This window comes from Octopus sinensis, linkage group LG21 (assembly GCF_006345805.1).
Source record: "Octopus sinensis linkage group LG21, ASM634580v1, whole genome shotgun sequence".
NCBI classification, from domain to species: Eukaryota; Metazoa; Mollusca; class Cephalopoda; order Octopoda; family Octopodidae; genus Octopus; species Octopus sinensis.
Genome location: NC_043017.1, coordinates 10,695,733 through 10,705,261, shown reverse-complemented (window position 1 = coordinate 10,705,261; position 9,529 = coordinate 10,695,733). Strand labels below are relative to the sequence as shown.

The following is a 9,529-nucleotide window of genomic DNA, read 5'->3' as shown; positions in this document are numbered from 1 at the left end:
GCATGTCATTACAGGCTGACCAGGCCATACCCTTTCTAGTTAGAAAATCTAGAAAAGGTATGGCATTAGTTCCTCCTTGCTAAAGCTTCATTTGCCTTGGTGAATCGAAAAGAAGCACCTTTATGCTTTTTTTGGGGGGGAAGATTTCTATAAAAGGAATCAATTTGAAATATATTTTGTCGCATATTAAGAGGGTCATTTTGCCAGGAGTAGACACATGCACTGGTTCAATTTAACTTCATTATTTTCATTGACAAGGTCATGAATGGTGATGAAAGGACTTAGCAAATTTAACTGATTGATCGATCAAATGATTAATCAAATAATCAATTAATTAATTGGTTAAATGTTTAAATGAGTGACAAATAAAAGAAATAAAGAAGTGAAATAAAACAAATGCACGTGTCTATTACTGGTGTAATGACTTTTCTGAAATCCAATTTACTTCTGTGAAATTAGTTAAAATCAGTGAAATCGAAAAATACTTATGAGGTAAAAATGGTTGAAGTCCGAGAGTGATTGCTAATAAATTTTGTGACTTTAAGAGTTTTATAAGAAAAAATTTCATTAAAAAGTGCATAGAAGAGGGATAGCATTGCACTGGTTCCAACTTTTGACTGTTTTTAGTCCAATCCAGATTTGGTTTGGTTCCATTTAGATGTGTGCATAATGTCAGTTGGCTTTTTGTTTTTGGAATACAATGTATTGATTGCACAAAACTAAGAATTTTCCAGTTTTCAAATATTTTGAAATTAGGAGAAATTAGGAGAAACATGGATTTGTATTTTAGTTCCTACGTTTTGCAATTATGGTTGCTTGGGAAATCAGCACTTGGTCATATATTCTTTTAGTCTTTTACTTGTTTCAGTCATCATTTGACAGCGGCCATACTGGAGCATCACCTCAATGGGTTTTAGTCGAACAAATCAACCCCAGCACTTATTTTTAAGCCTGGTGCTTATTATATCAGTCTCCTTTGCTGAACTGCTAAGTTACAGGGATGAAAACACACCAACACCAGTTGTCAAACAGTGATGGGGAGATAAACACAGATACAAAGACACACACGCACACATATATGATGGGCTTCTTTCAGTTTCCGTCTACCAAATCCACTCACAAGGCTTTGGTTGGCCCAAGGCTACAGAAGAAGACACTTGCCCAATGTGCCATGCAGTGGGACGGAACCCAGAAGCATATGATTGGAAAGCAAGTCTCTTAACACACAGTCATGCCTGCATCTGTTCCAAATGCATGAGGATGCTTAACCAGAATGGATCATCAAGGAACGCTTTATTGAATATCCAAATACAGATTTCCCAGCAACCACAATGGGGAAACATATGTAGGAACAATGATATAAAGCCGTGCTTATCTCAATGTCTCCTACCTTTGGTCTAAAGTAGTTACTTATCCACTATAAAGAAAGCAGACTGGATTATGATAATCTAAATGGCACTGTAAACACAACAGCAGCAGTCGTACATCCATATGTTTACATGGAAGATATTGTTTTTAAGTATGTGTATTTAGTATATAACTAGCAGTATCGCCCGGCGTTGCTCGGGTTTGTAAGGGAAGTAACTATATAAGCATTTTTAGAGATGTAAAGTATAATAGCCATCTCAATATGGCTAACCACAAAGGGGGTGGTTACTGTAGCTTTTTACGTTCTGAGATTTAATAAATTTTTAGAGAGTTACTTCCCTTATATATGCCAAAAATGCATTAAAAATGGGAAAAATTGATGGTAAATTTTTTTTTAAATCGTAGACTCATTGTAGACGCGCGCTAATACCCAGAAGGGCTCGATATGAATCACGACTATAAGATACCCGGTTTTGGTTAAACTGCACCGCAAAATGTGGGAGTAGTTAGGAATCTAAATCGTAGGAGACAGACAGCACACAACCTCTCTTTTATATATAAAGATATGCAGAGAGTAAATTTCAGGTGGAAAAAAAAATATCAGCTTTTTAAGTTAAAATTACTATTTGTAAATCTCACAATGAGAGATATTCAGCAACAGTACTTTGGAGTAAAGATTATTGGCCAACATAACATGACAGTCCTGGTTTAGGACGAATGTTACTGTAATTTAACCCCAGGAGGCATCGTTTCCAGCTGGTCATACGACATGATCTTTGTCCTTATATTTTCAAATAAGGGAATCTAACAACCCTGCTCAGCTCAAAACAATATCTGTGTATCGCGATTTCCAGCTTTTTAAGTGCAGCAAAATAAATAGTTTTAAGAGCAAGATAAGGCGCCAAAGATATCATCTTTCATGGTGATCTTTTGATTTGCAAACAAACAATTGTGGGATTGGGAATGAAAGAAAAGGAAGTCTGAAATGTTCAAATATAAATCTGGCGCTTCTGAGGAAATGAAATGAGTAAATGCTTAAATGCCATTATTAATGGTTTCTAGGCAGCGAGCTGGCTGAATCGTTGGTACACTGGGGCGAAATGTTTAGCACCCTCTCATCTGTCTTCACGTTTTGAATTCAAATGCTACTGGGGTCAACTTTGGTTTTCATCCTTTCAGGGTCAATAAAATAAGTACCAGTTAAACACTGGGGTCAATGTAATCAATTTACCCCTGCTCCACCAAAAAAATTTCAGGCCTTGTGCCTATAGCAGAAAGAATTATTAAGGGTCTCTAAGGTGGTGAGCTGGCAGAGTTGTTACAGCACTGGGCAAAGTGCATTTCATCCATCCCAATGTTCTGAGTTCAAATTTCACCAAGACTGACTTTGCTTTTTATCGCTTTCAGGGGTCGATAAAGTAAACACCAGTTGAACACTGGGATCAACATAATCAACTTATGCCCTTGCCCAGAATTACTGGCCTTCTGATCAAATATGAAACCATTATTAAGGGTTTCTGTTTTCATTCTTCAACAACATTATTTAGTGAACTTGTGTTGGTAGAATCATGGAAAATAGGAATTGCTTTTTTATGGAAAAGAATACACGTAAAAGTAATTGTGATTGGTCATTTTTTTGGAAAGAAAACCAACATTATTAAGATTCCTCATTCATATTTTTATATTTACATTTAATTAGTTAATAAAATTTACTTTTTCATCATAGTTTAACCCTTTAGTTTTCGCATTATTCTGCCAAAATTAATGCTTTTTCCTCCACTTTATTTTGAACTAATCATGCATCATCTTGTAGCTATGAGAATTTGATGAGGTAGCTGTTAATTTTTTAAACGATATTGTAGGGTTGGTGAGAGAGACCAGATCTGGCCAGTTTGAGCATAAAACAAGCAGAATACTATTGGCCAGATATGGCCAGTTTAAATACTAAAGGGTTAAACATTTTGCAGAAAAAAAAATATATAAAGAAATTATTTTCTTTCAGAATTAATATTTTTTGAGTTTTGTTTCGATGACACTTTTTTTTTTAAAACTGTAATAAATGCTGCCTGTAAAAGGTATGGACTAGCAGGAAGAATACAGAATACAGTGATGAGGTTGTAGTTTGAACACAGAGAAGAACAGGCCAAAAAAAGAGGTGGAAGTTTAAAAATAAGTAAGGATGATGATGATATGATGATGGAACATAGATATAGATTGGACAGATAGACAGATAGGGAGATAGATAGAATGTTAGATACATAGATAGACAATGTGGCATTAGAGCGCCGTGCTATTAGTGTGCTAAGAGCACCATCCGAGCGTGATCATTGCCAGAGCGGTTAACTGGCCTCCGTGCTGGTGACATGTAAGAGGCACCATTCGAGCGTGATCGTTACCAGCGTCGCCTTACTGGCACCTGTGCCGGTGGCATGTGTAAAAAGATTCGAGTGAGGTCATTGCCAGTACCGCCTGACTGATCCCCCTGTGCTGGTGGCACATAAAGCACCCACTACACTCTCGGAGTGGTTGGCATTAAGGAAGAGCATCCAGCTGTAGAAACTCTGCCAGATCAAGATTGGAGCCTGGTGCAGCCTCCTGGCTTCCCAGACCCCAGTCAAATCGTCCAACCCATGCTAGCATGGAAAGCGGACGTTAAATGATGATGATGATGATGATGATATGTGTAGGCATATGTGTGTGTGTATACATAGAGAGACAGAGATAGACAGGTAGATAGATAGATTATGCATATATATATATATATATATATATATATATATATTTGTATTGTCTGTATTATTATGTTATTGTGAGTATTGATGGTGTATGTATAAGTGTGTATACATCATGTGTCAATGTGCGTATATTTGTGGGTGTATATAATTTGTGTATGCATATGTGTATATTAAGGTGTGTATGTATGTTTATATTAACCTTTCATATTGTGTGCATGTGTGTATTTGTGTGCATGTGTTAACATGTATGTATGCACTTGTATGCATGTATTAGTGTGTATATATGTATATATATATATTTACATTAATGTATATGAACTGTATGCTAATATTTTTGTATTAGTTATTTATTGTGTGTATGTGTGTGTGTTTGTAACAGTGTGTGTGTATGTTTTTGTATTAATGTACATGTATTGTGTGTGCGTGTTAGTATGTATATCTTAATGGTTTAATCTGTGTATGTATGCATTGATGTGTCTGCATAAGTGTGTGTGTATATGTGTAGGTGTGTGTATGAATGTGATAAATAGTTTCATGTGATTATGTAAGTGCTTTAGTATACACGTGTGTGTGTGTGTGTGTTTTAATGCGTGGATGTATATACATTTACGTTTAAACATACATGTGTGTGTGTACGTGTGTGTGTGTATGTGTGTGTGTTAGGTTGTGTGCGAGTGTTTTAATGTGTGTATGTATATACATTTACGTTTAAACATACATGTGTGTGTGTACGTGTGTGTGTGTTAGGTTGTGTGCGAGTGTTTTAATGTGTGTATGTATATACATTTACGTTTAAACATACATGTGTGTGTGTACGTGTGTGTGTGTATGTGTGTGTGTTAGGTTGTGTGCGAGTGTTTTAATGTGTGTATGTATATACATTCACGTTTAAACATACACGTGTGTGTATATGCATATTCGTGTATGCATTTATATGTGTGTTTTAGTTTGTGCATACTCCTTTGTATGTGTATGAGCAGTAGTATGCATATGTGTGTGTATGCCTTAGTATACAAGCGAATACGCATTCCTATATGTATGCGTTTGTACATGTGTCAGTTTGTATATGCGTGTCCATGTATGTATACATGTGTACATACCATTGTTCCTACGTATATACCTTATGTGTGTATGCGTGTGTATGCATGTATGTATGAGTGTGTGTATGAGTGTTAGTGAGCATGTATATGTCCACTCATGCATGTCTAAACGTGTGTGTACATGTGTGTGGGAGCGATGCATACAGGGCTGTGCATCAGTGTGTGTGAAAGTGTGTGTGTGTGTGTGTGTGTGTGTGTTAGTGTATGTGCTAGAATGCAAGTGTATGCACATTCATATGCATATGTGTGCATGCATGCATGTAGATACGTTCATGGTTGTGTATTAGTATATGTGTGCGTGTGTGTGTGTGTGTGTGTGTGCGTGTGTGTGTGTGTGTGTGTGCGTGTGTGGTGTGTGTGTGTGTGTGTGTGTGTGTGTGTGTTCGCGTGTGTTTGTGCGTGTGTGTGCGTGTGTGTGTGTGTGTGTGTGTGTGTGTGTGTTCGTGTGTGTGTGTGTGTGTTGAGTAATTGCCTGTACTTGTGTGGCGATTATGAGCGGATGAAATGGAATCCCTAACCTTTTTGTGTCAGAGGTCACTCCCTGCCACAAAACAGTCCCTGGCTGGTCTCATAGAAAGGGCAACGGCTGTAGTATGGGTCGGCAACTACGACCAGCTATTTAGGGTCCCCTTCAACTCATGCCTGGCTGATCAGCCAACTCAAGCATGACAATGTAATACAGATTCATGTGTGTTGTGTGAATTCCATCAACCTGAAACCTGGACACCACTACGGTACGTAGACATATATACACACACACACACACACCATTATATATGTATATATATAGAGAGAGAGGGGAGAAAGAGAAAGAGAGAGGGAGATCTCAGTTTACCATGTGTTGGATGGGCACACTGCATAGCTATGCATTCATGCACGCATATATATATGTATACATACTGTATATATTATGTATGCATGTGTGTGTATTGATACATATATAAATATATACACGCACGTACATACGTAGAATATATATGTATATAGGTGTGTGTGTGTGTGTGTGTGTATGTGTGTATGTATATATATATATATATATATATATATATATATATATACATATTATATATATGTACAGCCGCTGTGAAACCTCAGTGAAACCGTCCAACCCATGCCAGTATGGAAAACGGACGTTAAACGACGATGATGTACTTGTGTGTATGTGTAAGTATAAAGATAGATAGATAGATAGATAGATAGATAGATAGATAGATAGATAGATAGACAGACAGACGATAGATAGATAGATAGATAGATAGATAGATAGATAGATAGATAGATAGATAGATAGATAGATAGATAGATAGATAGATAGACAGACAGATAGATAGATAGACAGATAGATAGATAAATAGATAGATAGATAGATAGATAGATAGATAGATAGATAGATAGATAGATAGATAGATAGACAGACAGATAGATAGACAGACAGGCAGATAGAGAAATAGAATTGTTAGGTTGAAAAGAATCCAAGAATTAATATTCCTTACGTCGAACAGTTCCCTTGATACGTACTCCTGTTTCTTGGTAGCCTTTGGGTTCTCTCCTCTATCTCAGAATTCCTCTCCTTATCTCTCTCTCCCGCGCTTTTTTTCTCTCTCTCTCTCTCTTTATCTATCTTTTCCTTTCGCTGGGTTGGTATCTTCGCTGAAGCTGACAATATATGGAAACTACAGCATGAAAGCTCCGTGGCCGCGGTCCGTGTTTCGTCCCCGACACGGTCGTCACTGCAGGGGACATGTCACGAGTAAAGGGGACGTTTGTGTGTGTGTGTTGTGTGTGTTTGTATGTAGCCTACGTACGTATGTATTCGTGTGTTTATGTAGCTATCTGTGTACGTACGTATGTGTATGTATGGGCAAGTGTGTATATATGTATGAGTAAGAAAAAGAAGATATCTATATATATATATATGTATGTTTGTGTGTGGGCAAGTGTGTATATATGTATGAGTATATCTATCTATATATATATGTGTGTGTTTGTGTGTGTGCAGTCTATATAGTTATATACACACAACAACTAATTCGTACGTACACCCATGAGGAGCGATCGAGAGAAAGTGAGATGCGCTCGAAATATTAACGCGTTGCTGCTGCTGTTGCTGCTGTCGTGGTTGCTGCTGTTGTTTAACACCCCCAGGTCAACCCTCATCTGTGTACACCCATTATCAAAGCCAGTCCAGCCGTGTCCATCACGTTTTTTTTGTTTTTGTTTCAGTTGTGGTCTATGTAAGACTACATAATATAACGCGAACTGTTCTTACAGAAGGCGATAGGTCGGGTGTGATTTTTTTTGGAAAGGAGACTTGGCTACTGTTTCTAGCAGTCGGAACGTCCATGTAGATGCTAGTGTTACTGCTTTTCTTGTTGTGGTCGTTGTTCTTGCTGTGGTTGTTGAGGTTGTTGTTCTTGTTCTTCTTGTTCCTGTAGCGGTTGTTATTGTTGCTGTTGTTGCTGCAGTTGCTGCAGTCACTGCCACTGCTGGCTTCTGTTACTGTTGCTGATGATGATGATGTTGATGATGTTGATGATGGTGGAGGTGGTGGTGATGATGATGGCGGCGATGTTGGTGGTGGCGGAGAAGGTGACGCTGCTGATAATGATGGTGATGATGATAATGTTGATGGTGATGGTGGTGATGGTGACACTGCTATTGCTACTAGCGCTGCCGTTACCGCTACAGTTGTTGTTGTTGATGATGATGATGATGATGATGATGATGATGATGATGATGGTGGGGTGGTGGTGGTGGGGAGGTTTATACTGCTACTGCAGTTTTTATTGTTGCTGCTGTTGTCCGACCCCAGGTGATCCTTGATTAAACAGAATTACGATTAAAGTAATTCCAACCTGTCTTTCTTTATTTGCAATTTTGGATACAGGACCACATTCATTACCCAATGTTTTTTCATTCATTTGTTTTTGTTTTAAAGATAGTAGAATGTGGTTTGAAGAAGATTTGGCTGATCTTTCTAGCAGGTATGGTGACCACGTTAAAGGTTCTCCTCCTCCCCCGTGTTATATTGGTGTCGCTTTTCCCCGCCACAATAAAGTCCAGAAGGTTGTTGGAAGAGAGAAAGAGAGAGAGGGGGGATAGAGAAAAGTGAAACAGAAAGTGAAGAAATGATAAAGGGGAGAAGAAGAGAAAGTGATAGAAAGGAAATGCTAAAAGAGAAGAGAAAAGAAAGATGTACTGTACAGGGATTGAGAATAAAGAGAGAGGGAGAGAGAGAGATGGGGGATCAAACGCAGGAAAAGAAAGGAAGACAAACAGAGAGAAAGAGTGTGAAGCTCAAAGAGATAAAAAGAAAGAACGACAGAGAAAAAAGAGACAGAAAGTGAGTGAGAGACAGAGAGAGAAAGACAGAAAGAGAAAAGAAGAATGAGAAAGAAAGGGGGTATGAGGGACAGTCGGAGAGAGCGATTGGAAGTGTTGAAGGGAGAGATTATAAGATTTACACTGGAGGTGCAAATAAAGATAAGGAAGGCGATATTAAGAAGTGATAATAGGGGAGAAGCATGAGGGAGATAAAGGGAGAAGCATGAGGGGCAGGAGGAAGAGAGTAAGAGGAATGCAAGAGTAAGTGGAAGGGGAGGTGGAAGAGGGTGAGAGTATGTCGCTACAGTTTAATGACAGTAGAGTTGGTTTTATTGAGAGTTCGATCAGGCAGGTTGACAGACAGACATAGTGATAGAGGGATGGCTGGATAGATGGATGAGAATAGCTTGATAGATAGAGAGAGAGAGAGATACATAGATAGATAGATAGATAGATAGAGAGAGAGAGAGAGAGATAAATACATACATACAGACATACATAGAGAGAGATAGAGAGATAGATAGATAGATAGATAGATAGAGAGAGATACACACATAGATAGATAGAGAGATAGATAGATAGATACATACATACATACAGAGATAGATAGAGATAGATAGATAGATAGATAGATAGATAGAGATAGATAGATAGAGAGAGAGAGATAGACACATACATACATACATAGAGATAGATAGATAGATAGATAGATAGATAGATAGATAGATAGACAGACAGACAAAAAGATAGATAGACAGACAGATAGGTAAATAGATAGATAAAAAGATAGATGGAGGTAGTTATGTAAGTTGACAGATAGCTATAGATACTACACACACAAACAAACTGCAAACACACACACACACATAGATTCTCAGAGTGAAACTCTCGGTGCTTCAGTGCTTATCATAAGCACACACACACGCACACACACACTCACACACTCACACACACACACTCACACACACACACTCACACACACACACGCATGCACGCACACAC

General features: G+C 38.1%; 1 protein-coding gene across 1 annotated transcript in view; it reads right to left on the bottom strand.

Annotated features, from left to right (window-relative positions):
* The window catches only part of LOC118767411 (prokineticin receptor 2-like), a 51,690-nt gene extending 44,613 nt beyond the window's left edge, over positions 1 to 7,077 (bottom strand). The window contains exon 1 of the mRNA XM_036511971.1: positions 6,697 to 7,077. The gene's annotated coding sequence lies outside the window, so the exon portion shown is untranslated. The remainder of the gene's footprint in view (positions 1 to 6,696) is intronic.
* Between the last annotated feature and the right edge of the window lie 2,452 nt (positions 7,078 to 9,529).